This window comes from Canis lupus, chromosome 16, assembly GCF_011100685.1.
Source record: "Canis lupus familiaris isolate Mischka breed German Shepherd chromosome 16, alternate assembly UU_Cfam_GSD_1.0, whole genome shotgun sequence".
NCBI lineage: Eukaryota > Metazoa > Chordata > Mammalia > Carnivora > Canidae > Canis > Canis lupus.
The window spans coordinates 24,943,974-24,952,064 of NC_049237.1; positions in this window are offsets into that span (position 1 = coordinate 24,943,974).

Sequence of the window (8,091 nt, forward strand, 5' to 3'; positions counted from 1 at the left end):
AAGTCTTACATTTTGATATTGTAATTCTTGATCTTTTTTTTTTGTTTTGTTTTCTTCCTTCTTAAACCTCAGGTTGGATGAGTATTTACCTATATATTCATCAATTTTTGGCATAATATCTTTCCATTTAACACTTAAATAAAAAAAAACACTTAAATCAACACATAATTTATTCGAGTGTATGGCATGAGGTAGGACTTGGTTCTTCTTTCGATAGTTTTTCCAACACTATTTTATAGATTAATGTGTCCTCCTCCCATTGAGGTAAAATATTGCATGATGGGGAACGGTTCTTCCCCATTTTAAATATTTTTACCTTCAAGTGGAGGAAGTCTATTGATATGATACTTCTGATATCTTTCTAGCTTTCTCCTCACTCCACTCCTGAGGAAGTTGAGTGACTTCTCTATTTAGTGAATTTGCAAAACACAATCAAGCATATTTAATTTGGTTTTGTCTTTTCTGTTGGAATCAAGGTGCTCACAGGGAACAATCTTTCTACTCTAAATGTTTTTGGCCTATTCATCTATCATGGGGATTTCTGAAGGGCATTTCTCTTCTCTACAGGGGCTCTGAAGAAATTGAGATGATAGAAGCCATCTATCAGAAAAGATATTTATTTCTGATAAAGGCTAGGTTGGGGGATATAGTTTAATATGAGAGCCAAATGTGCCAGTTGACTAAACCTTGGGTCAGGCAGATGGACTCACCCAATGAATGGAAGTATTAGACCACAGCAGCCATCCTTGCATGAGGAAAGAGCCTGTGCCTGGAAAAGGGGGAGAATGTCTGATCCCTGTGGACAGTTCACTCTCAAGTGGAAGAAGAACAGAGTCAGGCTGATTATATACAGTACTTTTCCAAATGTACCAATAGATACATGTCATGTAACCTCCCCAGTAAAAGAGTGAGTAAAGGGGTGACTAGACACCAGAGAGGAAACTACAATGCAGCGTCTTCTACCTGTAAGGAAACAGTAGAAGTAGAAGAAGCAATCCCTCAAGCATAACCTTTATTTTATTCTGTATTTACAAATTAAAGTGTTTGAGGCACAGATATACAGATTTATTTCTGAGCTTTCTTTTAGGTTTTGTTGTTCATGTGTTATTGAGTCAGAACCACTCTTTTAAAGTCTTAGAGCTTTATAATGTTTATTAATATTCGACAAAGTGAATCACTATTATTTTCATTTTTCAAATACTTTTGGTAATTCTTGATTATTTTTTCGAATTAGTTTTTGGAATAATTTTATTAAGTGAAAGATCTTGTTTTTTTTTTTTTAAATAAAGATTTTATTTATTTATTTGAGAGAGAGAGTAAGAGAGCACAAGTAGGGGGAGAGGCAGAGAGAGAGGGAGAAGCAGACTCCTCACTGAGCAGGGAGTCCCATGTGGAGCTTGATCCCAAGACACTAGGATCATGACCTGAGCTAAAGGCAGATGCTCAACCAAATGAGCCACCCAGGTGCCCCATCTTGTTACTTTTTAAATTGAAAATGTGTTCTATTAGTTGAAGTAATGTTGGCGTATTTTTAATACTGAGTTTCTCATTTAGGAAAGTGTTTTTCTCTTGAGCTTTAAGATTTTAAAAAATTTCCAATAAAATATTGTAGTTTTACTTATAGATACTCTCTCTCTCTCTATATATATATATATATTTTAAAAATATTAATTTATTTTAGAGAGAAAGAGAGAGGGAGAGTGGGGGGAGGGGCAGAGGGAGAGAGAAAGAGAATTGCAAGCAGACTCCCTGCTGAAGGCAGAGATGGAGTCTATATATTTTCCATTTTAAAAAATTGAGAAAGGGGCATCTGGCTGGCTCAGTCAGTAGACCATGTGACTCTTAATCTTAGGGTTGTAAGTTTAATCCCCATGTTGGGTGTAGAAATTACTTAAAAAATAAATAAAAATTTAAAAAATAAATAAATAAATATTTAAAAATTGAGAGAGATTTTATATTTTTCATTATGAGCATATTTACAGTAGAGATTTGATTGCTCCTCAGGGTAGCTTTTATGCAGAGAAAAAGGTTATGTGCAGAATGTTAATATTTGATTTATTACAATTATAAATGAAAAAAAACAAGATTTTCCATAATCATTTTGGTTCACATTACAAACATTATTCTATTCATAAAATTAGTGAAATATAAAAAATTAAAGTTTTCCTTTTATTAAATTTTAATTAATGTAAGATGAATAGAACATATCCCCTTAAACAATCAGTCCCATTTACAACTCTGTTAATTAAATTCCTTCAGTCATGAAAGCTGTATTTATTAAGGTTAACATAGCTGATTTTCTTTTCAACACTTCAAATGCCTTTAAGCAGCCTTGCTGAACAGCTCTATTAAGTCTGATAGAACAAACTGATAAATATGGCAAATCTTTAAAAACATTCCAGTGCTGTTTAAAAACAGTTAAAGTCTCTTATACCTTTCAACTTGCAACTATAAAATCAATTACCTAATTGCATGTTGTAAAGTGGAATCACAGCTTTAATCTGTTAGATTCTTTCATATGCCCCAAACCCCTAAACCCTGCAATTACTGTAAATACCAAACACAGACAGAATGTTTCAATGATTATGAAAACCTGTTCATGAATGTAACACCTAAGTATTAATACAACTGAGTTATTTATTCATCTTTATATTTCATTCTAAACCTTCTTAGGATTAAAGAAACATCACAGAATGAATAAATAACAAAAGTTATTACCCTAGTCCAATTGAGGGAGAGATTTTAACAGAATAAATTGCTTATAGGCCAGAGATTTTTGGCCAGACAGGAGATCTGATTCTCCTGGAGCCACTCAGCGACATATTGACTCAATTCTTAACAGCCACTAAAAAACAGGGGCTGAGTCCCTACTTTTTGGAAGGGATTGATCTTTTTTGAGTTGATGATATACCATTACTTAACTCTGCTTTTGGATGTCAAGTCTGCAACCTCCCACCCAGTTTACTTCACTACATTTTTATGTCCAATAAATCTGTTTTCTGCCTAATTCCATTCCATATTCTTTTTGAGATCCTTTTTGCCCTGGCCACACTTTTGTAGCTGTTCATTATACCTTGTTCACTTTGGTATATACTTCCTGTTTGGATCAAAGTCCCAGGACTGAAGTCATCCTGACTGTGGTAGAGACTATTATACAAACATACTTCTGCTCATCACCCAGCCTCATCCAATCTTAATGTTTTGTTATGTTTACTTCAGGTTTTAAAAAACATGAAACATTTCTGATGCAGTGGAAGCTTCCAGTATATTCTTCCTTGATTTCATGTTTTCCTTCTTTAGAGGAACAGTCTCTTGAAGTTTTTGTTTATAATTTCCAGTGGATATGTAAATTATTAATTTTGGAATGTTACTGAAGTCTCTCATCAGTTATAATAGTTTATAGTATTCCAGACTGGCTCTCCATGTAGAAAAATATCATCTGGGGATAAAGACAGATTACATTTTATTTTCCAATTATTATTTGTTTTATTCTTGTATCTTATTGTATTGGCCAGGACCTCCTCTGTAATGTGGAATATAAGCAATGATGGTGGGTATCTTTGTCTCACTCCTGACTTTATTGTTAATGCTGCTCAAGTTGTACCATTAATTATGATGTTTAATAGGTTTTTTATATCATATTTAATAATATAGGTTTGAGATTAAGGAAATCAGATCCTAGTCCCAATATCTTGAGTTGTTTTTAATAAATGGTATTGACTTTTATCAAATATGTTTTCAGCATCTATTGAAATGATTATGTATTTTTTGTTTTAATCTATTAATGTGATTTATTACACTATAAGTATTTTGATATCAAATCGTACTTTCATTCCATTTAGTATTAATGTTATACTATACCAGAGTATAAATGTATTAGGTAATCTTCTTTTTCTTTTCACGTTTGTAAAAGAGTTCCTTGAATGTTTTGGAAAATTTACCTATAAAATACTTTGGCCTTATGCCTTTTGTAGGGAAAGGATTTTGATTATTAATACAACTGCTTTAAGCTGTTTGTTTATTGAGGATTTCTATTTTTTCTTAAGCCAATTTTGGCATTTAATTTTGTTTCTAGAAATTTATCCAGTTCATCACATTTTCAAATCTATTAGCATTTCATTCATATTATTATCTTATGATTTTTAAAATTCTACTGTTCTGAGATTATCTCCCTCTTTCTGTTTCAAATATTGTTGATTTGTGCCTTTTCTCTTTTATTTTGGCAGTCTTACTGTAGGTTTGTTTTGTTAATATTTATAAGCCCATATTTCATCATTATGGATATTCAATATGTTTTCTTTGAGTTCTATTTAATTAATTTTAACTGTTAACTTCTTTCCCTCTTCTAGTTTCCTTAAGATATTGTGTCTTGTTTTGCTTTGTGTGTTGAGTATTTAATCATTATCTTTAATTTTTTTTTTTTTTACTGAGTGACTTTAGAGCTATAGTACTGCATCCCACTAGTTTTCCTATGTACCATTCTATTGTTATTCAGTTCTAATATCTAACATTTTCCTTTTGATTTTGTCTTTATTCCATGAGTCATTTCAGAATTTATTCCATGAGTCATTTCAGAATTCACTTAGAAATTTCCAAACAGGAGCACCTGGATGGCTCAGTTGGTTAAGTGTCTGCCTTCAGCTCAGGTCATGATCCTGGGGTCCTGGGATTGAGCCTGGAGTTGGGCTCCCTGCTCAGCAGGAGCCTACTTCTCCCTCTCCCTCTGCTGTTCCTCCTACTTCTGCTCTCTCTCTGTGTCAAATAAATAAAGGTTTTAAAGAAACTTTCCAAACATACATTTCTTAAACATCATCTTATTATTGCTTTCTAGTTTAATTTGACCAAGATTAAATAACATGTCATTAATTCTTTGAAATCATTTGAAACTTTATTTGAAATCTAAGATATGTTCAATTTTTGTAGAAATTTCATGTGTAATTTAAAAATTATGTGCCCCATTTCTGGAGTAAAAAGTCCCTCTTGTACTGTGTTTCAAAGAAAGTTGAATTTAGTAGTTGAGATTACAATTTTTTAATTACTGAAAATTGGGACTTACTTCTACCATCTTATCTTTTTGTCATCTTTTTCCTTTGCCTTTTTTTTTGCCCCATATTTCCTTCTTTTGATGTATTGATAAAAATTCCTACATTCCCCTTTTTCCTCAGATGGTATGGAAGCTCTGGGTGATTTTTCTTTTATTTTGAAGTGTTTGTACTTCAGTAAAAATTTTTAAGTAAAAAAGCCTATAGTTACTTAGTGTTCCTTCTCTTTCCTTAAACATGACAGATAATTTATCAGTTGTTGACAACTCTTTAGAAAAACTGTCTTTTGCCTTACTACTCCATCATTTGAAATTGTTGTCTAGAGCATTCTTACTGAATGCTCACTTAAATGTAATGTAAAAAATTAAATGTAATTAAAAATTCTGTAGCAATTTTTAAAAAGTAAATAGTGAAAATAATTTTAGTAAAATATTTTCACTAATTCATATCCCAAATATTATCATTTTCATATGCAATTAAAATAAAAATCATTAATGAGATATTTTACTTTAATTTTTATACTGTCTTTGAAATCTAGTGTATATTTTATACTTGTCATACTTCAGATAAGCCACATTTCAGGTACACAGTGCTTACATATAGCTAGTAGCTACCATATTGGGCAGCTCAGGTCTAGAGTTTTTGTTTTTATCTTATTCCAAACATGAAATTACCTATGATTACTAATTTTAGTGTATATATGTATATATTATATGGTATACATTATACATATAGTATAGGTGTATATTAATTTTACCAACATATCTATCCATTTTTAGTGTTTACTATTATTTCTTACATACCATATCTTCCCCCCTGGATTTGCTTTTCTTTCTGTTGAATCACATCATTTATAGTTGTTTTAGTGAGGGACTGTTAGACAAAATTTTTTTTAATGTTTGTAGATCTAAAATGTTTTATATTGTCCTCGCTCTTGAGTAATGGTTTAGCTGGTTCTAACACTATGTTGACAATCATCTTTCCTTAGAGTTTTAAAGATAGCATTCCATTGTCACCTGGCTCAAGACAGTGAGCTTGCTATTTTCCCCTGCCTTTATAAAATATTTTTAGCGCCCTTTGTCATTAAGAAACTGAATCCTGGACCCATCTGCTTTCTTCTAGATGAAAGCCTAGCAGGTCCATAGCTTCAACTTTATTCATCCGTTTGCATTTCTCTTCAGTTTCTGATCTGTGATGATGTGTAGCCTACTTTTGAATTAGCTACGATTTTGTAATATTCTGTTTTACATTTTATCTATCATTGACAAGGTGTGTGTCAAAGCATAAGCTGATAGAACTATCTTGTTCAGATAGCAACAACTTTGTTAAAGTGGAATCTTAGGTATTGATTATCTGATTGCACTTGTGGTATCTTTTCCTTTATGAATTAAATTTTTCTTTCATGGTATACAGGAAAGATACTAATTTCTGTACACATATTTATAATTACACACCTTACTTTCTAATTGTTCTGCTTATTTTTTTGTTGATTTTGTTAGGTAAAGGTAACATAATTTGAAAATAATTTATTTTACCTTCCTCTGTTTATATGAATTAATATGATTTTTTTTCTTATTTTATTGCATGGGTTAGAACTGCCTTGTTAGTTAATGGTGGTGATAGCTAATGTCCATGTCTTGTCTCTAACTTTAAAGAAGATTTATCTAGGGGATCCCTGGGTGGCTCAGTGGTTTAGTTCCTGCCTTTGGCCCAGGGCATGATCCTGGAGTCTCAGGATCAAGTCCCGCGTTGGGCTCCCTGCATAGAGTCTGCTCCTCTGCCTGTGTCTTTGCCTCTCTCTCTCTCTCTCTGCCTTTCATGAATAAGTAAATTAAAAAAACAAACGTAAAAAAAGCTTTATCTAATGTTTCATCATCAAGTGTAATAGTGGAATTTAATCCAAAATAAATATTCTTGATTAGGTTAAGGGAGCATCCTTTTAATGTCAGTTTTACTGTCTTTAAAATGAATCAGAAATGGCTATAAAATTCTTTTAAATACCTTTTACTTTCCCCCAAGAGACTCATATGTTTTGAATTATTATTGTGGTAATGTACATTGATTTAAAATTTTTATTCATTCTTCATTCCTGGAATAAATCTTATTTGGACATGGAGTAGTATTCTTTTTTATTTTGATCCTGACATCATGACCTGAGCCAAAGGCAGATGTTTAACTGACTGAGCCACTCAGGGAAGTGTTCTCTTTTAATATACTGGAGTACTCTTTTTATAATATACTGCCGGATTCCATTGCTAATATTTTAGTTAGACTTTTAGATTAAAATAGCAAGTGAGATTAGCCTGTAGTTTTCCTTTTTGTATTTCCTTAGGTTTTTATTTGAGAGTTATGAAGACTTTGTAAAATTAACTGAGATGGCTTGCATCTTTTCTTATGCTCTGAGCAAGTTTAAATAGCATGAGAATTATCTGTTCCTTGAAAGTTTGCAATAACTCGTCTGTGAAACCATCAGATTATTGTTTCTAAATTGTAATTTTTACATGATATATCCTCTGTTTCAGAAGTGATTTTTTAACATTTGTGATTAATTATTTAACCAGATTTGCAACAGGTATTCATACTTAATTGTTTGTTTGGTATAATTACTCACTGTCAATTTATACCACAACTGCTTCATTCTTAAGTTCTCATTTAGCTAAGTGATATTTTAAGACTCTTTAAGGATGATTATGTATATTCAGGTTCCTTATTCATATAACATTCATACATGAAAGATAGTTTTCCTGGGAGTGATTCTTGGGCCACAATCTTTTCTTCTCAAAAGCATGTAGACTTTCACCTGACATTTAGTACAGTGGTATAGAATTCTAAAATAGTCTAGTGTTTATTCTTTTGAAGATAACTCATTTTTTCAAAAATATTATTCCTGGATTTTAAGGAATTTTTATTTGTATCTAATAATTTAAAAATTCTAAGATATGATTAGACTTGGGTCATTGCTTATTGGTTTTTGTTTTGAATATAGTTTACTGCTTCAATATGCATTCCCACACTTTTTATTTTTTTGCTTTTTAATGTACTTTACTTA